Genomic DNA, 23,189 nt, shown 5'->3' on the forward strand with positions numbered 1-23,189 from the left:
TGTATTCAGACATCTTAGTGTACTGGCAGCCTTTCTTGTTCCTATTTTAGCTGTTATTCGACAGTGAGAGATGAGTTCAGAAGTAGAAGTTGCTCTTGAATAGAGAAAAATGCAGATTTGTCTGATAAGACGTTTTACATAACCTTATATTCACATGTACTATTGTTTTATACAAAGTTTGTAGAAAAGACAGAGACAATTCTAGGGTGATTTATGGGCTCTGTGGTGATCTTTGTTAGGATTTTTACTACTTTTTAAAGTCATACTATTGATGCAGGAAAATGGCTAATATGTGATCACATTGGGGCCATCTAATCTAGTGCTATGGGAATGTAAAAACTGAACTGCTCTCAGCCACCTTGTGCTCGTCAGAAGTTACATCATCTTTCACTTATCTTGAGCTCCAGCCACATGCTTAATTATCTCCTGCCACTCCTGACTTTCATTCAACTACTAGCATTGAACTCCTAGCTCAGTCCTGTGACTACTAGTGCTATTGCACTTTAAACTCTACTACTACAGGTATCTTGGACCAGTCACATCTCTTCCCAATGTCTTTGCAAGCTAGATACTTGATTATTGTTCGTATTTTGCTATTCCTGGGAGTAATCTCATCACTGCAAGCAATAACCATTTTATCTATTCATCACTGCAGTCCTGTGGATAACGCTTTGTCTACTGCAATAATAAGACTGCCATTAACTATTTGTCTGCTAAAGTCATGCAACTCTGTTATTAACCATCTGTCTGCTGCAGGCATGTGATTCTGCCATTAACCATCTGTCTATTGCAAGTATACAGCCCTGCCATTAACCATCTGCCTGCTACAAGTCCCAGATTGCATACATTTCTGTTATTAACCATTTTTTTGCTCCAAGTGTTATGCATATTCTCATCTGGCTCTGATTTATTTAGTGCTTCCTACTTTTTGCTTCTGTCTGCTTTCCTGCAGACACTGCTGCTCTGATCCTCTCTGATCCACGTTCCATGCAGCCATGCCACCCACTCTGCTGCTCCATTACCTCCATTCCATGTTGCTCACCCTGACCCGTGACTTACACAATCCAATTCATCAGGCAAGCCTTTAACAAATATAGTTGTTTGGAAAAGCTTGAGTCACTGAGCATCACTGGAGAGACCTGAAAATGGCTGCCCACCAACGTTCACCATCCAATCTGATGGAACTGGAGAGGATCTGCAAGGAAGAATGGCAGAGGATCCCCAAATCCAGGTGTGAAAAACTTGTGGCATCATTCCCAAGAAAACTCATGGCTGTACTAGCTCAAAAGATGCTTCTACTCAATACTGAGCAAAGGGTCTGAATACTTATGACCATGTGAGATTTCAGTTTGTTTATTTTAATAAATTTGCAAAAAAATTTCTACATTTCTGTTTTCTTTCAGTCAAGATGAGGTGCAGAGTGCACATTAATGAGAGAAAAAAATGAACTTTTTTGAATTTACCAAATGGCTGCAATGAAACAAAGAGTGAAAAATTTTAAAGGGGTCTGAATACTTTCCGTACCCACTGTATATCCAGGATGCAAATGTAAAACAAACATTTAGAAATATTGCTACTAAAAATATAATATTTAATAAAAAAACACAAAAATAAAGGTGGGGAAACTTACATTTTACTTGAAGTAAAAAAAACCCAATAATTATTGTATATCTACATGACAATAACAATATGTTAACAGTAGAAAAAAATAAAAAAAAAATAAACTGTCAATTAACTGACACAAATCAATTCAATAAAAACTATTTAATGAAAACTAAAAAAAACACTAAAAGAATATATATTTTTTTCTAGGGCTACTTAGATTATGGGAACTGTAACGGGGTCTTCCAAGCTGGGGTACCTCTTTCAGTACCACCCCGTGTTTTCGGAGGTCCGCTCTGCATTGGCTGGAGTCTGAATGAATGACGCTGGCTGGAATTCCTCTGAGTGCATGGGCGCATGTAAAAGATCACTGCTTCTCCGTGTATTTCCAGTCTGACAACACTTTACTCACAGGACACAGAATATATCACACAGATACAGAGGGCCGGCCAATAGACAAGGGTCAGGCCAGACATGCATAACAAAAGCCGCAGGTGGCCGGAGCCTGCCGATGTTTACTGTGGGAATTACAAAGGTGGGGGGAGGGCGGACACTGCTGATACATTAGGGACATGCATCTCACATGGAACCTATTATATATACATATAACTGCACAACATATTCTGGGTGCTGAGTGGTTCTGTAACAGGAACATTCTGAACTATGATTGTGAACCAATCGGTTTGAAACGCGTAAGGCATTGAGTTTCCCGGGTTACGCTTCTTTTTTCTAACGTAATGGTTTTATACCATAATTTTAACCATGTTATACATTAAAGATTTTTGTTTTTAAATAATTATTATGGATCTGTGGCTGGATACCTTTCCTTTTTTGATACATTTAATTACATTGTATTTTACGTGCACAAAATACATAATACAAAGCCAGATACAGACAAGTCAACAGAAAAAAAACGATATGGATTCTTTACTGTGCAGAGGCAAAAAAAAAAAAATAGTGGCCATTACAGGAGAATAGATTGATGATAATTGTTGGATTGGTTGTAGCCTCACTTATCACCAGAACGTGTTTCTCTTTCTCCACTAGTAGACTGCAAAAACAGAGTTGAATGGAGCGGCCATGGCACTGATGAAGATTGGACAAGCGTTGGTGCCATACACGCAGAATGATGCTGCAGGATGCATGTGCAACCAGCTGCAACTTTCAATACCTCGTGGGAATGATCTTGCTTTAAGTAAAATCGGGTTATGCATGTCCTCCGTGTCCTGTATTAATTATTAACACCAGTACAGAGGTAATAATTTCTTTTAACTAGAATTTCCCTTCAAAGCGCAAATGAGCAATTAAGACGTTAAAAAAGCATCTGGTACGACACAATGTCAAGAGATGCAGTAACTGCGCTCCACCAATTAATTCCTTCTTTCTTCGATGGAATAAAGCCAGAAAGAAATCCTCTTAAAAATAAAAATATATATATATATATATATATATATATATTTATATATTTACTGCTCTTCTACAATCATGAATAATAGACATGGCATCATCACTCACGTCAACATATTGTCAGGACCACCTAACTAATATGTGTTGTTCAGGCCCCCGGACGGCATTGGCATCATCCGACTCGTGGCATGCTTCATCACTCTGAACACAAGATAAAACCACCTTGTCACTCCTCTTACTTTTACTCCGAGCTCCTAATAATAGAGCTGTCATCTTCCAGTTTTCGGGACGTTTGGCGCTGTAATCTCATATTGTTCCAGGGTACCCCGGAGAAAAGTCGCTTTCCGCTGACTCGTCTGTGTTTAAAGGCTATCAGTAATCAATCAGCAGCCCCCTGATGGCTGTAGAGACGGGATCGGGCGGAATTAGCTCAGTGCACATCACACAGTGGGGATTGGAATCCTCCTTTCATTAAAGATGGCAATCATTACTACAGGCTGTCATCAAATACTGGGTTTTGATCAGTGCAAGAGAAAGCAGCGTCTGCACTCAGTGGACATGTAACAGCAGGGGGACGCATAACCTTTTCTGCTCTTAGGGCCACATCTGGACACTGTGAAAATTCGAGGCCGTGTAACTCTGTTGATTCATAATACACGTTTGACCAATGAGAGTCCTATTTATCTCTTCATAACCGTGCCACTGCCAACCACACAATGCCCATATAACAATCACACTCAAAGTGTCTCTAAAACAGTGCCAACCACTCAATGCCCTTATAACAATCCCACTCACAAAGTGTCTCTATAACAGTGTCAACCACTCAATGCTCCTATAAAAATCACACTCATAATGTGTCTCTATAAGGCTGGTTTCAGACTAGCGTTCAGGAGGGCTGCGGATGACAGCCTACTTCCTCCTTCTTTACTCTGTGACGCTCCGCCTACTGCCGCATGCATCCAGCGTTTCCCTGCATACCTATCTTTAACATTGGGTACGCAGGGACGTGTTGTATGTGGATGCGTCCGCATGCGTCGATTTGACGTGTGCGGCAACTGCTGAAGACTTAAACATGGCGCCGACCGCTACCGAGAAGTTGGTGGCCGTTGGCACGAAAATGAGAGATTTTGCCGCATTTCGTGGGAATCATGGAAAAGATTTTGAGTCAAAAGGCAGGAGGGAGCGCCCCCCCCTCTGAAAAAGGCCAGCCCTAAATGGGTGCGGGCGAAGGAGAAGTTCCCAACCATGCAACAGAGCCCAAGGAAACAGGTGGAACAGTCAAGTGTGACCCTTCCCATGAATGGGTTGACCCAATCAGAGCAAGACGGCATGTCCAGATGGAAGACACCATTACTTACCGAGATGGAAATGAGCATGTCGTTCTTCAGTGGCATCGGCCACCAGGACAGGAGGCGAACTGTGGCCCTGGTGGAGACGGGCCTACTTTTGGCAGCCTGGTGGTTGGAGGGGTTTGTGGAATGGATCCTTTACGGCAGTCGGACAAGTGGCCGGTGGAGAGTGAGGAACCCGTGGAACTAAAGGAGCCGGAACCAGAAGGAGCGCGGAGGACATTCGTGGCAGCACTGAGAGGGATCGTTGCTGCCGCCGTCACTGACTTCCACGGCCACGCAAGAGGACTGTCACTGGATGCAGCGGCGGTGAATAAGGGGTTTCTGACCGAGCACTCTACCACCCCGCCTGCTTCTTCTGCACCTCTTGTGGCCCCACCACCATCTCCGGTCCTGCCCCGTCTACCGACTCCGCCGTCGCCACCCATGATGGTGACATCTGTGTCTTCCCGGCCCTCACCTGTCCTGTCCAGTACCGGCAGTGTGTATGTGGAGGAGCCCCGGACGCCCACAGCAGAAGAGGCCCAGTGGATACGACGTGTGATCCGGGAAAAGAAGCGGCAAGAGCGCTGCATTGTCAAAGAATTGCAGTGCCCTGTCGGGGGAGCTGCAGCTGGCCGGATGACCAGTGGCGTGGTCTGAAAACCTGGACATAACAAGAGAATACGACTTCATCCAGGAGACCGATACTGGAGTCAAGATATACATGAATACCGGGTCCCTTACTTTCAGCGGCCCTCTGCAGTTGGGGGACCATGTTGCCTTCGTTAAGGAACAGGTACCCTGAGGGACATATGCAGTGGCAGTGTGGATGGCCTCCGACTGGGAGGCAAGCCCGCTGCAGGAGGCTCAGTGGAATGAACAGCCGGTTGCCACGGCCGCAGTTTCTGCAGCTGTGCAGGAGGAAGCGGCACCTAGACGCAGTAAGGCGACTGCAAATGTAACAGCAGAGCTGGAGACTCTGGGAGGTGTGGGACCACTGCTGGAGGGGATGCGGAGTAGAAGGAACAGTGCAGACTCCTCCTCCAAAGGATCCTCGTCCCACACATACATTGTTGTGCAGGGTCATCATGCGGCCCAATACAATAACAAGCGGCCGTGCATAGACTGAAGTGGCCCTTTTAAAAAAATGTGTGAGTTGTGCTAGTTGTACGGGAGGAAAAGAAAAAAAGGGACAGGTCCGCGTCCCTGAGAGAGCAGCGAGCCCTGTACAGCACCAAAGGACTGAGGCGTCAGTGGTGACTGATGCGGTCACAAATGGACCAAGATTTGTCTTTCCCCTCTTCCCCGTTTTCCATTGCACCTCCCCTGCTGGACCACGGGGCCCCACCGAGGACTATAAGCATCCAGATACCAGCTTTTGAACTACTAGTGCTGATGATGATGCTGCAGTGAAGGATACTAGGCAAAGAGCAGAAAGTTTCATCCGATTTAATTCATCTACTTTTCCTACTTCTTTTGTTCCACAATAAATTGTTTCACTGTTGGATTACAACTGTGCTCCTGGTCTCTTGGAAAAGAGGAGAAAGACTCATTATATAGTTCACAACTGTCCTTCAAGCTGGCATGTAATAACCGGAGGTCCGAATAAGATCCAGTGGGTCACAAACCGAGACTGAGGCAGAAATCCCAAAAGAGTCTTTACTCAAACAGCAGATAAAGTAGAACTCAATATATGGAAGAAACAAATTGAATACCCTTATACAGTACACTCATTCAGCAAGAGCTGAAATCACTATGCCAATCCAACGTTCCCTGAAGAGTGTATTACACAGGGATTTGAAATAAATTTACCTATCCGAAAGGTCAATTCAGGTACTCAGAGAACAGGTGTAAATCGAATGTAGTGATATCAAGGGACCACCTGGAATGGCACACTGAGTATAACCTACACAAATCTACAATAACAATACATATAAATATAATACAAAGGTCCTTAACTGCTTCAACTAGGGATACCCGGGTTTCCATGACCGATGGTACCTTTAACCTGAGGTGAGTCTCTTCTCAGGCATATAGATTGCATAGGCTGCAGCCAGTCCCAAATCTTCGGCGCCAATCAGTTGCAGCAACACAAGGTTCCTCGTCTTGTTGGCCGGTGCCGAACCCAAATGACGGGGACTTAGAGTTCTGTAGCCTCAAGATGCCGTCTCTCGTCCTGTAGTCCTCACAAATTCTCCTAGAAGCAATACATCTGTTTCTGTATAAAATGTCTGTCCAATATTGCTTCTCAGCTCATCACAACAGGGACTCCACAGAGCCCCACAGTCACACAGGTCTCAGGAATGCTCCATCTTTGTTCCACAGCAAGGTCTCAGGCTCCCAAGATGAAGGGTTGAAGTACACAGTCTCTTACAGCATTTAATCTCTTTGCTTCTCACAAGCTGCCCCACACACACACTGTCTCTCAGGGCAGTCTCTCTTTCTCTTCTGGAAGCTTCCCTTACAGCTCTAGACAGCCGAAACTAGGCCCCACCCCTCAACACACACAGATTCCCTGGCACGTGCAGCACCTGCTGTTAGCCGTAGCAGGCAAACACCACAGAATTCTAGTGCTCTCCTGGTGTAATCACAGTTTACCCTCTTAGATAGTCTCTTGGAAAAGAGGAAAAAGTCTCCTTATATAGTTCACAATTGTCCTTCAAGCTGGAATCCAGAGGTCAAAAGAAAGATGTGAATGAGGTTAATTTGCATTGTTTCTTTATTTATAGTTTACCCTTCGATGTTTACAAGTCAACAAACTAGCTGGCCTGGACAATGTGTAATCAGCATATCAGCAAACATTATTGTTCAACGACCCTTGTAGTGCAGCAGTAGCACACTATGCAGTGATGAGGCAGTGACCCAGAAAACTTAAAAAGCAAAAACATCTCTTTAATGTTCGACTAAAAAAACACAGCACACAATATCCTCCAGATCGCAGCCAGGAAACATATCCTCTGGATTATAGTCACTACACATGCCAGTCCTCCTCTTGAGACCAGTTGCCGTGGGTGACTGCACCAGAGTGTTAATGTTCTTCTCACAGCATTACACAGTACACGATATCATCCAGATTGCAGTCAGGAACCATACCCTCCAGTTTACAGTCACTAAACATGCCAGTCCTCCTCTGACCGGTTGTGATGGGTGACTACACCGCTGTATACACTGTGGGTGCCAGGCTTCTCAGTTGCCTTGGCTATTTGGTTCTGCTGGCCTGTGTTCCTTCACACAGGTAGAGCGCTACAGAGCCTTCTGCTTTGTACTACTGCCAACACCAGAGTGACACTGATTCTGAACCTGACACAACCAAACCTTATACTGCAGGAATCTTAACTAGCAACCTGTGTCCTTCAGCCATATAGAAAACTCAGCCAGGAATGATATGGACTGCACCACTACCATCTGAAGTCTGTTTCTAAGCACAAAAGCAAGTTTTCCCTAAATCTGCCTTGGACAACCAGCATATCCAAGACCTATACTCACTTTAGTCTGCATTGCAACCACAGTTACACCTGTAACCACAATGCCCTTTCCTGGCCTCAATATGCTTCTGTGTGCATCCTGGGGGAACATACAGTGACCCCTACATGTAACACCAGTCACTGCCTCACACCCTGTTGATATAATATGCAAACAATCATTCGTCCATTTGCAAATATCAATTCAACCTACAAGAAGAGACAATACTTCAGACATTATATGATTCCGGTCCTACTGAATTTATGTCTGGCATAATTAAGATGAAAAGCTGGGTCATCACATTGTGTATGTTTGATAAAGGTCTCCATTGACCGAAACATCACTCATGATACACTGTATCTATTAGGACCACTTTAATAAAAGTTTCATGTTTTTTCACCAGACTCACCTCAGAGTGCCGGATTTTTCTTACTACTTTAGTTTTACGGATGGGGATCCTATCTGGGCACCTACTTCTGACTTGGAGTGACGTATGTCCTCTCTGTCACTACAGAGACACTACAGGACTGGGTTTCTTTAAGGGGCATTGAGTGATTGCCACTGTAATAGAAACTCTTTATGAGTGAGATGATTTCAGCACAAGCGGCAAAGATCTGAAGATGCAGTGAGCACCAAACAGGTGACGGTCAGGAGCGCTCAGGGGCTGAAGAGGTGGGAGGTGAAGTGAAGTGAGTATAAGTGTGTTTTTTTTTTACATCTTACATTTATTATGCTTTGGGTTCTTGTGAGACCCCAGAACATAATACGGGACATTACATTTTCGGAGTAAAGCTTCCCCAAAAATCAAATATTCTGTGAAAATTTGAGCGAAAAGGCAAATTAGAATTTAGCTTGATCGGCCCATCTCTAGTTGGCATTTCATGGTGTAACTAGGAAGTATTATATACAGTATGTCTGGAAGAGAAACTCCACCATTACATGGGCATGAGAAACCCCAACATTACATGGGCATGAGAAACCCCAACATTACATGGGCATGAGAAACCCCAACATTACATGGACATGAGAAACCCCAGCATTACATGGGCATGAGAAACTCCAGCATTACATGGGCATGAGAAACTCCAGCATTACATGGGCATGAGAAACCCCAACATTACATGGGCATGAGAAACCCCAGCATTACATGGGCATGAGAAACTCCAGCATTACATGGGCATGAGAAACTCCAGCATTACATGGGCATGAGAAACCCCAACATTACATGGGCATGAGAAACTCCAGCATTACATGGGCATGAGAAACCCCAACATTACATGGGCATGAGAAACCCCAACATTACATGGGCATGAGAAACCCCAGCATTACATGGGCATGAGAAACTCCAGCATTACATGGGCATGAGAAACTCCAGCATTACATGGGCATGAGAAACCCCAACATTACATGGGCATGAGAAACCCCAACATTACATGGGCATGAGAAACCCCAGCAGTACATGGACATGAAAAATCCCAACATTACATGGACACAAGAAACCCCAACATTACATGGGCATGAGAAACCCCAGCAATACATGGGCATGAGAAACCCCAGCAATACATGGGCATGAGAAACCCCAGCATTACATGGGCACAAGAAACCCCAGCATTACATGGGCATGAGAAACCCCAGCATTACATGGACATGAAAAACCCCAACATTACATGGGCACAAGGAACCCCAGCATTACATGAGCATGAGAAACCCCAGCATTACATGGGCATGAGAAACCCCAGCAATACATGGGCATGAGAAACCCCAACATTACATGGGCATGAGAAACTCCAGCATTACATGGGCATGAGAAACCCCAACATTACATGGGCATGAGAAACCCCAGCATTACATGGGCATGAGAAACCCCATCATTACATGGGCATGAGAAACTCCAGCAATACATGGGCATGAGAAACCCCATCATTACATGGGCATGAGAAACCCCATCATTACATGGGCATGAGAAACTCCAGCAATACATGGGCATGAGAAACCCCAGCAGTACATGGACATGAAAAATCCCAACATTACATGGACACAAGAAACCCCAACATTACATGGGCATGAGAAACCCCAGCAATACATGGGCATGAGAAACCCCAGCAATACATGGGCATGAGAAACCCCAGCATTACATGGGCACAAGAAACCCCAGCATTACATGGGCATGAGAAACCCCAGCATTACATGGACATGAAAAACCCCAACATTACATGGGCACAAGGAACCCCAGCATTACATGGGCATGAGAAACCCCAGCATTACATGGGCATGAGAAACCCCAGCATTACATGGGCATGAGAGACCCCAGCATTACATGGGAATGAGAAACTCCAGCATTACATGGGCATGAGAAACTCCAGCATTACATGGGCATGAGAAACCCCAACATTACATGGGCATGAGAAACTCCAGCATTACATGGGCATGAGAAACCCTAGCATTACATGGGCATGGGAAACCCCAGCAATACATGGGCATGAGAAACCCCAGCATTACATGGGCATGAGAAACCCCAGCATTACATGGGCATGAGAAACCCCAGCATTACATGGGCATGAGAAACCCCAACATTACATGGGCATGAGAAACCCCAGCAATACATGGGCATGAGAAACCGCAGCAATACATGGGCATGAGAAACCCCAACATTACATGGGCATGAGAAACCCCAGCATTACATGGGCATGAGAAACCCCAACATTACATGGGCATGAGAAACTCCAGCAATACATGGGCATGAGAAACCCCAGCATTACATGGGCACAAGGAACCCCAGCATTACATGGGCATGAGAAACCCCAGCATTACATGGGCATGAGAAACCCCATCATTACATGGGCATGAGAGACCCCAGCATTACATGGGCATGAGAAACCCCAGCATTACATGGGCATGAGAAACCCCAGCAATACATGGGCATGAGAAACCCCAGCAATACATGGGCATGAGAAACCCCAGCAATTCATGGGCCTGAGAAACCCCAGCATTATATGGGCATGAGAAACCCCAGCATTACATGGGCATGAGAAACCCCAGCATTACATGGGCATGAGAAACCCCAGCATTACATGGGCATGAGAAACCCCAGCATTACATGGGCATGAGAAACCCCAGCATTACATGGGCATGAGAGACCCCAGCATTACATGGGCATGAGAAACTCCAGCAATACATGGGCATGAGAAACCCCAGCAATACATGGGCATGAGAAACCCCAGCATTACATGGGCATGAGAAACCCCAGCATTACATGGGCATGAGAAACCCCAGCATTACATGGGCATGAGAAACCCCAGCATTACATGGGCATGAGAAACCCCAGCAATACATGGGCATGAGAAACCCCAGCAATACATGGGCATGAGAAACCCCAGCAATTCATGGGCATGAGAAACCCCAGCATTACATGGGCATGAGAAACCCCAGCATTACATGGGCATGAGAAACCCCAGCATTACATGGGCATGAGAAACCCCAGCATTACATGGGCATGAGAAACCCCAGCATTACATGGGCATGAGAAACCCCAGCATTACATGGGCATGAGAGACCCCAGCATTACATGGGCATGAGAAACTCCAGCAATACATGGGCATGAGAAACCCCAGCAATACATGGGCATGAGAAACCCCAGCATTACATGGGCATGAGAAACCCCAGCATTACATGGGCATGAGAAACCCCAGCATTACATGGGCATGAGAAACCCCAGCATTACATGGGCATGAGAAACTCCAGCAATACATGGGCATGAGAAACCCCAGCAATTCATGGGCCTGAGAAACCCCAGCATTACATGGGCATGAGAAACCCCAGCATTACATGGGCATGAGAAACCCCAGCATTACATGGGCATGAGAAACCCCAGCATTACATGGGCATGAGAAACTCCAGCAATACATGGGCATGAGAAACCCCAGCAATACATGGGCATGAGAAACCCCAGCAATACATGGGCATGGTGCAGTTTTTTCTGCGGAAAGTAACTTCCTTGTGTTTTTGATTTTCCATACCATCGGTGTCATGTTTGGAATCTATAGGATATACATTAGATCCAAGCTTCTACAGCATGCATCGAAAACTGCACCGAGTGTTTCTTTACCTGCGTAATTCAACTTCTTGTTTCTTTAAAATAATTAAGAAAAAAAGTCAAAATAACAACTTCAAAAATTAGAAAAAAAAAATCAAATGAAGTATCTTGTTATCATAAACAAGAGGCTCCAGCTGTGAGGATCTTCAAAACAGGTAATCAATGATAAATCACAAATTTTGTATAAAAAGAATAAATTACTTAAACTGCCATAGAGTGCAGAGAAACCAAACCTTAAACTTATAATGCTTATCCATTGATCTAACATCGTCTAAGTGATGGGTGGCGCCTTGGTACCACTGATTTCGAGACTTACTATGGGTAAAGAATTCTTCACCTTTAAGGTGCAATGTGGCGACCAGCTAAGGTATTTCAATACACACTCTTTTCTACAAGAAAAGAAACATTAGGGTCTTTTTCCATCGATCCACACCACACTGCAACCCAGAATCAACGCTTAGAAGTGTGAACTGTGCTGGGATATGATTTCCGCTCAATTTGCAACCTGAGCCTAAGGAGATTGCAAAATTTAATTGTGGTACTATCTTTGCAATGGCGGAGAGGAGTGTGTGCCATGTTCCCAGCTGGTGAGTGGAGCAGGTGTCTCATGTGATGCGACATTCTTTTTTTGTGAGTGGAGTGTGTTTGCCACGTATCCGGCTTATGAGTGTTGTGTGGCTGCCTTTGTGTAGGCTGGTGTATTCCATTATGATGCTTTCAAAAAGGAAATAAATAGGTTTTAATGAATTTTAGTGCTGAACTTCACTCTTAAAGACATGTACTCTATGAATCCAGCTTTTGAGTGGCGCATGCGTGCCATGTTACTGGATTTCAAGTGGTGCACGGGTGCCATATTTCCATTTTGTGAGTGGTGTGTATGCGTGATATATCCAACTTTTTAATGTGTGTCTCGTAACCAGCTTTTGAGTGGCGCATGTGCATCAAGTATCCAGCATATGATTTGTGCTTTCAGTTTGAGAGTGGAGAGTGTGCGCTATATATCTTGCTTTTGAGTAGTGCGTCTGTTATTTTTCCACCTTGTCACTGGTGTGTGTGTATATGTGCCATGTTTCTAGCTTGTCAGTGGTATGTGTGCCATGTATCCAGCATGCACCATGTATCCAGTTTTTGAGTGGCATGTATATGCCATACTATCAGATTGTGAGTGATGCCTGAGTGACAAGTTTGCAGCTTCTGAGTTGTGTGTGCAATGTATCCAACTTGTGAGTGTTGTGTGAACCATGTATTCATATATTCAGTGGTGTATGCGCCATGTATTCAGCTTGTGATTGGCATGTATGCACCATGTTGCCAGCTTGTTAGTGGTGCTGCTTTTGCTATTGATCATCTGCAGTCACTATACATCCATTTAAAACCCAAGAAAAAAAACAAAATGAGCATACTTGGTACTTGATTAACACTATTTTGATAAAAAAGCATAGAAGTCATCACACTGTGACAAGGCTTACCCAGTCGGGATGGTTCTATCCTGTCTCTAGTATTAAAACAGTACCTTGTGTCAGCCATTATCAAATCTCTCATTTAACTCACTCTGACAATCTACAATCCGGCTTCCATCTGCACCATTCCACCGAAAATGCCCTGACCAAAGTGACTAAAGACTTACTTACAGCCAAAGCTAACAGAAAATTCTCTATACTCCTCCTTCTAAACCTGTCCTCAGCCTTCAACACAGGTGACCATCTCCTCCTAAATCTTCTCTTCCCTTGGCATCAAAGACCTTGCCCTCTCCAGAATTTCCTCTTAACTTTCCAACTAGTCAATTAGCGTCTCCCACTCCTACACTACCTCCTCATCCCAGCCTCTCTGTGTTGGTATCCATCAAGGCTTTGTTCCAGGACTCCTGCTCTTCTCAATCTATACCTTTGGCCTGGGACAACTCAAAGCCCCATGACTTCCAATGCCATCTATAAGCTGCTGATACTCAGATCTACCTCTCTGGCCCAGATGTCACCTCTCTGCTGTCCAGAATCCCAGAGTGTCTATCAGCCATATCCTCCTTCTTCTCATTTTGCTTCCTAAAGCTCAACATGGACACCTTATCTAACTCCTGAACGTGATCTAATACAATAAATGATATCACGCTTTCTCCTGTACTGCACTCCGCTGCCCAGAGTAACCCTCTACAATGCCTTGTCCTTCTAACTTTATATCCAAGCTCTTGCCACCTCCAACTCAAAAATAGTTCAAGACTCTGTCACGTTTTCTTAACCATGAATCTACTAAAATGATAGTGCGTGCCCTCATCATCTTCAGCTTCGACTACTGCAATATCCTCCTCTCTGGCCTCCTTGCTAACACTCTTGCACCTCTTCAGTCGGTCCTTAACTCTACTCCACGAAAAATCCTCTCATCTCGCTATTATTCTACTTATCCACTCTGCAAAGCCCTTCATTCCAATTCCACAACATATCCAGTTCAAACTGTTGACATTGATATACAAAGCCGTCCATAATCTGTCTACTCCATATATCTCTGAACTAACCTCCCGTTACCTTCCAACACGTAATCTCCGGTCCTCTTAAGACCTCCTTTCTTGCTCCACACTTATATGTTCCTCACCAAATCGCCTCCAAGAGTTTGCCTGAGCATCCCCCTTCCCCTGGAATTCTATGCTCCAACACGTCCAATTTCATCTGCGAGTTTTGGAACTTTCAGATGGAAAACCCATCTCTTCAAGAAAGCTTGTAGCCTACAATGATCCCGCTGCCACCTCACCACTAACGAAGATGACACAACCTTAAACCTACTGTCTCCTTCCCCATTATCTTGTGGAATGTAAGCCCTCAAGGGCAGGGTCTTCTCCCCTCTATACCAGTCTGTCATTGTTAGTTTGTTCACTGCAATTTCTATTTGTGTTTTGTATGTAACCCTCCTCTCATGTACAGCACCATGGAATTAATGGTGCTCTAAAAATAAATAATAATGTGAATAAGGGCAAAGCAGGACAGAGACCTGACTGTTCAGCCACCTGTCCATGGGAAGCTATATAGATGAAATTCTTTCCTAAGAAAGGGGGGACTACAACGTTTGTACAATGTACAAGAAACTACTGCAAAACCAAAGAAATGAGCTGGAGCATAAGTTGATACACATGCATGCAATGCATAAGAGCATGTTCACACTGTGGCCATTTCACAGATAAAACCTATTTTGTTTTGTTCTTGGGTTCTGTCTGTGAGATGGACACAATGTGAATGTATTCTTACACTTTGCATGCATACCAACTTATGCTCCAGTTCATTTATTTGGTTTTGCTGTAGTTTCTTACTATTGCTATTTACTTACTATAGGGCATATTCTCATTTTGTTTTTTCTTGGGTTTTGTCAGCAAAATGGCCACGGTATGAACGTTCAATCACGCATTGCACATGTATCAACTTATGCTCTGACTCATTTCTTTGGTTTTCCGGTACATCCAGTTAGTCCGCCCTTGATTTGACTATCTATGGCTAGTTTCACACTAGCGTTCCTTGGAGGTGTGTCGGGCTGCGCATGGCCGCCGCTAAACTCTGCCCCCTGCCACGCCTCCTCCAGTCAGCTCCGCCTATGGGCGCATGACGCTGCATGTGACCTGCGTACCCTATCTTTAGCATTGGATATGCAGGCCGTGCGCAGGTATGCGTTTGCCCGCGCATGGGTATTTTTGACGGTGCACTGACTTGCATACCTGCATGCAGCATCATGCACCCACAGGCGGAGCTTAGCGGCGGCCGTGCACAGTCCGTCACAGCTCCAAGGAACGCTAGTGTGAAACTCGCCTTAGAAATACTTTACAGTATATGCAGTGCTAGTTTATGATACATCTAAAACTTGTATCCAGTGAGAGACGATCTTCCCAAACATACAGAAACTGTAATTTCCGATCTGTAGACTATAATAAATCAGACCTCACTTATATTCAGTAACACATCTGAGATGAAACACATCAGAATATGTGGAAAACAAAATTACGTCAGAAGAAAATTGCTTCTGCCAAGAAAAATCTTTAAAGACTTACAACTCTGACAAGTGCCGCTACTATAAATCTAGTGGTGTAAAATAAGCTGTCGCCAGTACATTATAGTGATTGAATTCCTGATAATGGTGAAAGTGATAATGTAAAACCTTCTGTAAGCTATGATATGATGAGCGTTGTGATTACGTGTCTATCGCACATCCATCCATCCATCTATCCATCCATCCATCCATCCATCCATCTATCTATCCCATATCTCTCTATCCAGGAGCGGACATATCGCATGTGTAGCCGATGTGGCTGCACAGAGGCCCGGAGGCGGAGGGGGGCCCTGCAGGGCGGCTAACAATGAGGACAATCTGGCCTGTTTATGTGGCCCAGAGGCTCTGGGAGACCCCTGGCCAGATTGCCCTCATGTGTGGCGGGCAGGGAGCGATACTTGCAGTGGCAGCAGAGCGGAGCTGCAGGTATCCGTCCTCTGCTTCCTGCCCGCACTTTCTGTCTGACACAGCAGTGTGGCTGGATGACATCAGCATTCAGCGCGCTTCTGTGTAAGAGTGAAAGCTGGCAGCGAGAAAGATGCTGCAGGGAATATGCGGAGAGGTGAGGCGGAGAAGTGAGTAGTGCTCTTTGTGTGTGTCTCTGTGGGGGAACATGCACGGGGTGAGTGGTGCTGTGTGTGTGTGTGCTGCGACTGCAGGGAATGTGCGGAGAGGTGAGTGGTGTGTGTGTGCTGTGGCTGACGAGGAATGTGCAGAGAGGTGTGTGTAGGTGGTGGAGAAGGCAATGATGGGGGTAGTGTGGGAAAACAATGATGGGGTGGTGGGGGAGAAGGCAATGATGGAGAGGGCAATGATGGAGGTGGTAGGGGAGAAAAAGCAATGATAGAGGTGATGGAAAAGGCAATTATGGGGATGGTAGGGAAGAAGGCATTGATGGGGGGGTGGAATGGACCATGATGGAGAATGGGGAAAAGGCAATGATGAAGGTGGTGGAATGGGCAATGATGGGGTGGTGGGGGGGAGAAGGCAACGATAGAGGTGGTGAAATGGGAAATGATGGGGGTGGTGGGGGAGAAGGCAATGATGGAAGTGGTGGAAAGGGCAATGATGGGGTGGTGGGGAGAAAGCAATGATGGGGGTGGTGGAAGGGGCAATGATGGGGGTGGTGGGGAGAAGGCAATGTTGGAGGTGGTGGAGAGGACAATGATGATGTGGAGGGGGAGAACAATGATGGAGGTGGTGGATAGGGTAATGACGGAGGTGGTGAGGGCAATGATGGAGGTGATGGTGATGGCAATAATTGGGGTGGTGGAGAGGGCAATGATTAGAGTGGTGGAGAGTGCAATGGTGGGGTGTTGGAGATGGCAACGATTGAGGTGGGGAGAAGGCAATGATGGAGGTGGGGGAGGACAATGAGGGATGTGGGGGATTGGGATGGGAGGAAGGGGGACTTATAATAACGTACAAACAGGGAGGTGGAAGAAAACATTAGATATGGATGTAAAATGAATTGGATGGTGGAGGAGGGTGCTAAGTCTCTGATAGTGTCCTCCCTCATCTCAAAATTCATTATGATGCTGTCAGGGACTTAAAATGGATTGGAGATTGGGAGAGGAGGCGGTAAGGTGCATAAGACCCTTTATAATGAACTGGAAGGTGGGAAAAGACTTCAGGGACTTGTAATGAATAGGGAGGTGGGGGAGGATGCTCAGTACCTGATAGCATCTTCTCCCACTTCCAAATTCATTATGATGCTATCAAGGACTTATAATGAATGATGGGGACACAGGACAGGGACTAAGGCTATGTGCACTCATTCAGGATTTGCAAAAGAAAATTTTGCTGCATATCCTAATGTGTTGGCAGGAAAAAAGTTGCGTAAAATACATTTTTTTTTCACATTTTTGCATTGCTTTTGTTATGTATTTTTCCTACTGGTAAGCGTGAAACACGAAGCAAGAATTGATATTATGCAAATTTTAATCTGCTGCAAATCTGTAAGGAAAAAATAAGCAATGTGTAAATGAGACTTCAGGGATCTCATTCACTTCACTTGTACTGTAAAAGCTTGCATATATTCTGTGTGCACATAGCCTTACAGGTAATTGGGGAGTTAGAGATTATACAGTTGTGGCCAAAAGTATTGACACCCCTGCAATTCTGTCAGATAATACTCAGTTTCTTCCTGAAAATGATTGCAAGCACAAATTCTTTGGTATTATTATCTTCATTTAAGTTATCTTAAATGAAAAAACACAAAAAGAATTGTCCTAAAGCCAAATTGGATATAATTCCACCCCAAACATAAAAAAGAGGGTGGACAAAAGTATTGGCACTGTTCAAAAAATCATGTGATGCTTCTGTAATTTGTGTAATTAAAAGCACCTGTAACTTACCTGTGGCACCTAACAGGTGTTGGCAATAACTAAATCACACTTGCAGCCAGTTGACATGGATTAAAGTTGACTCAACCTCTGTCCTGTGTCCTTGTGTGCACCACATTGAGCATGGAGAAAAGAAAGAAGACCAAAGAACTGTCTGAGGACTTAAGAAACCAAATTGTGAGGAAGCATGAGCAATTTCAAGGCTACAAGTCCATCTCCAAAGACCTGAATGTTCCTGTGTCTACCGTGCGCAGTGTCATCAAGAAGTGTAAATCCCATGGCACTGTGGCTAACCTCCCTAGATGTGGACGGAAAAGAAAAATTGACAAGAGATTTCAACGCAAGATTGTGCGGATGTTGGATAAAGAACCTCGACTAACATCCAAACAAGTTCAAGCTGCCCTGCAGTCCGAGGGTACAACAGTGTCAACCTGTACTATCTGTCGGCGTCTGAATGAAAAGGGACTGTATGGTAGGAGAGCCAGGAAGACGCCACTTCTTACCCCGAGACATAAAAAAGCCAGGCTGGAGTTTGCCAAAACTTACCTGAAAAAGCCTAAAACGTTTTGGAAGAATGTTCTCTGGTCAGATGAGACAAAAGTAGAGCTTTTTGGGCAAAGGCATCAACATAGAGTTTACAGGAGAAAAAAAGAGGCATTCAAAGAAAAGAACACGGTCCCTACAGTCAAACATGGCGGAGGTTCCCTGATGTTTTGGGGTTGCTTTGCCGCCTCTGGCACTGGACTGCTTGACCGTGTGCATGGCATTATGAAGTCAGAAGACTACCAACAAATTTTGCAGCATAATGTAGGGCCCAGTGTGAGAAAGATGGGTCTCCCTCAGAGGTCATGGGTCTTCCAGCAGGACAATGACCCAAAACACACTTCAAAAAGCACTAGAAAATGGTTTGAGAGAAAGCACTGGAGACTTCTAAGGTGGCCAGCAATGAGTCCATACCTGAATCCCATAGAACACCTGTGGAGAGATCTAAAAATGACAGTTTGGAGAAGGCACCCTTCAAATATCAGGGACCTGGAGCAGTTTGCCAAAGAAGAATGGTCTAAAATTCCAGCAGAGCATTGTAAGAAACTCATTGATGGTTACCGGAAGCGGTTGGTCGCAGTTATTTTGGCTAAAGGTTGTGCAACCAAGTATTAGGCTGAGGGTGCCAATACTTTTGTCTGGCCCATTTTTGGAGTTTTGTGTGAAATGATCAATGTTTTGCTTTTTGCTTCATTCTCTTTTCTTTTTTCATTTAACACAAATTAAATGAAGATAATAATACCAAAGAATTTGTGTTTGCAATCATTTTCAGGAAGAAACTGAGTATTATCTGACAGAATTGCAGGGGTGTCAATACTTTTGGCCACAACTGTAGTTAATGGGGGACACAGTGCTGCTTATCACTTTATATTTTTAATGGTGCATGCTAATAGTATATTAATGGTGGGTATATATCTGTATTTGAGGGGAGACATATGTATGATACAATTTAGGTGACCTTGTTATTTTTCAGAGCTGCGATGATCATCGTGAGAAAGACGAGTCATGGCTGGGAGCTGTCAACATGAAGGACTGATGGAGAACAAGCAGGAGAAAGGGGCTCTAATCAGACGAGGCGTCAGTGGTAAGTGGATGTAGATATTATTCTGTATCTGCACTGTGTGATGTGAAGTGATAATGTTATCTGTAAAATCCCTTATTCTACATTCTCACATTTGTGTGAAATGTCCATGTGCTTCCAGGTTTTTATTTATCAGATGGCACACGGACTCGTAGAGTTTTAAAGGTCCAGTCGCACATACATGAAAGTCATGGATCTGAGAATGAGATCTGTGAGGGTCACAGAATGTTCTGTTCTGATCCAATTTTGAGGATCAAAATAGGACATGCTCAATGCGTCTGTAAAAGTGGGCAGCACACCAACACTGCACAGAGATACAGGGATGTAGCCTTATTATGTATAGCACAGTCCCTTAGTATTGTTACGGTACTGCAGCACAGGACTAGGGTAGGAGGGGGGAAAACTGACCCTGCACTGTGACTAGGCTGATACCCTACGATGGAGTGGGCGACCCATTCCTTGCGAATAGACCCACAGAGGATCCTAGGTTAATCTCAAGCGAAGACCTATAGATAGGGGGAGGGGGGTCCCTGAAAGATCTAAGGACTGGGTACAAAAACATGTCACCTCCTAATAGAAAACAAAGAGAAGGCTGCAGAAAAAAACTGAAAACCGAAACTAAGGGCCCCGTCACACATAGCGACTCACCAGCGATCCCGACAATGATATCAACTTGTCAGGAATGCTGGAGAGCTGTCAAACAGACAGCTTCACCAGCGATCAGTACAGCGATGCTGAGCGCGCGGCATCGCTGTGTACATTAGTTACCAGCGTGCTTATGCAGGGAGCTGGTAACTAAGGTACACAATATGTACCTTAGTTACCAGCTGAACGCTGGTCTCCCGCCTGTCACACGCAGCGATGCGTGCTGGCTAGCGGGAGACCAGCGATCAAAGAAATGTCCAGGGCTTTCCAAGAGCGATCAGCGATACCGGCAGGAGTGCCGGTCACTGATTGCTGTCACACACAGCGATCTCGCTGGTGAGATCGCTGTTGTGTCTCAAAACTTGTGACTCAGCAGTGATCTCGCTAGCGAGATCACTATGTGTGACGGAGGCTGAAGACTTGCAGAAGCGGAGGTCCCAGCGCTGCACTAATTAAACACACAGAAGGCAAAGCAAAGCTCCAAGCCAGAACTCAAGCGGATTAACACTGTTGTCCAGCAAGGAACGGGAGACAGGTGCAGGTTAATAAAGGGTGATACAATCACCTGACCCAAGACAAACCCACAACCAGAGGAAAAAGACCAGCAGCCAGAACACTACAAGAAAATGGTGATTAGTCACAAACTGAACAGATTCTAACAAGTACATAGTGTACTCACTTATTATGTGTAGCACAGTCCCTTAGTAAATAGTGTACTAACTTATTATGTGTAGCACAGTCCCTTCGTAAATAGTGTACTAACTTATTATATATAGCACAGTCCCTTAGCAAATAGTGTACTCACTTATTATGTATAACACCATCCTTAGTTACATAGTTTTCTCTTTTATTATGTATAACACTGTTCCTTATTTCTTACCATCCTCTCGAGTTATATATGGGGTGACACGCTGACACGCACTGCCACCTGGACTTCCACCGCTTTTGAGGTAATTGTTATTGTGGGGTGTTAACCCCATGGAATGAGTGGGCATTCACACATGTTCTCTATTGAGGTAGGGGGCACACCAATTTCTGGTAGAATGTGATGCTTTTCTTTGACCCAGTAATCTGGATATTGCGCCATATTTGGGAGATTGGCCCTGCCGTTCTAATTGTAGCCGGCATCTATATAGATAAACATATATCTCTGGGCTTATCACAGGTGATTATCTGCTACCCCCTGATATGATTACCCACTTTGGTCCTTACCCCATTCATGTATCTTACATGATAGTATTCGGTGGACTATTGATTATGCATCCTAGGAAAGTAAAAGATAGTATATAAATCTTTGGTGGTCGTTGCTAGGTTGACGTGTCCTCGCTGCACTGCTGCACTTTTTTTTGCTTGTTATTTGCACGTTGCCCTTGTTTCCTGATCCATGTCAGTAATACCTAATAAAGAATTTTGATATACGTTATATGGATCTTTTGGTCGTACTTATGTGGTTCCCACACCCCCGTTGCTTTGCATCTCTGAGTGACTGATCCATTTACTGTCCAGGATTGGCAGCAAATAGCTTTCTAGCAATATTAACCACTTGACTATTCAGATAACAAGGATGCTGCTGCGCACCATTGCTTTTGTGTTATATTATATATGGTATTATATAGGTCGAATAGGTTAATATCCACGTCACTCAAATTAAAGGACAGAAAAGGAAAAGTAAATACTACAATCTCATCTCCCAAACAGTATGCTGGTGTGTATATACCCGGCATATTACAATGGCCACAATGTCCCTTAATTACAGCAGAGATTCTGACAATGCAGTCAGAATGTTCCATATCGTTCACACTTATCTGCGTAACAGCTCATAGGCAGTCCTGGATTCCCGACACGCTTCCCCCTCTTCATTCTGTATACTGTTAGGGGGATGAGATTGTAGTATTTACTGTCACTATTCCATAGCTCTGTGTGTCTTGAACACAATGACTGACAACTTAGTCGTCCAGTCTAGTACAGAGGCGTGCTGAGCTGTTGGTATTTTATTGACAGCTCAGTTGTCCAATCCAGGACTGTTAGGTGTTGAGATTCTTTTGGGTGTTCTCTATCCCAGGTCATTGCACAGCTACTTAACTGAGCTGTCTGTCCCAGATAGCTGCCAGTCATAGCTTGCAGCTCAGTGTGGTGTGCTCTCAGTGCTTTGTGCTCTGATTTCAGACATTCTGATCTTCTGTTGCCAGATCCTGGATTTGCCTATTGACTACCAATTTGTATTACTCATTTTGATGCATTCAGACCTTGTAATTCTGACTCTGGACTGTGACCTGACTATGCCTTTGTCTCTTCTCTGTATTTATGAAGTAGTCTCCTGGTTTTGACCTAAGACTCCTTTACTACCCTGACTCGTGGCTTGTCCGTGAGAAGTAATTTAGCATCACATTTACTTTCCTTTTCTGGCTTTTAATTTGAGTGACGTGGATGTTATGAGTATTATGGACTTGGTAGTCATTAACTATGTGGCATTGATGACCCTACTTGCTTTAATGATATAGTTGTATAATAGCATCATTTTACACTTTTTTTGGTCTTCTCAAAGTCGATACTTGTGTCCATGCCAGAATTAACCTCTAACCTATTAGACTTCCTGGCGCCGCTGGAGTGGCAGCCTGTTACAGTAGCTCCTTCTTTGCTCTCCTTTTTTCTCTATTTTT

General features: G+C 44.5%; 1 protein-coding gene across 1 annotated transcript in view; it reads right to left on the reverse strand.

Moving 5' to 3' along the window:
* Positions 1 to 23,189, reverse strand: part of LOC141069077 (melatonin receptor type 1B-like) — a 204,849-nt gene that overhangs the window by 14,603 nt on the left and 167,057 nt on the right. The window lies entirely within an intron of this gene.

This window comes from Dendrobates tinctorius, unplaced genomic scaffold (assembly GCF_039654945.1).
Source record: "Dendrobates tinctorius isolate UK_male_01 unplaced genomic scaffold, ASM3965494v1 ptg000256l, whole genome shotgun sequence".
In the NCBI taxonomy this organism is placed as follows: Eukaryota; Metazoa; Chordata; class Amphibia; order Anura; family Dendrobatidae; genus Dendrobates; species Dendrobates tinctorius.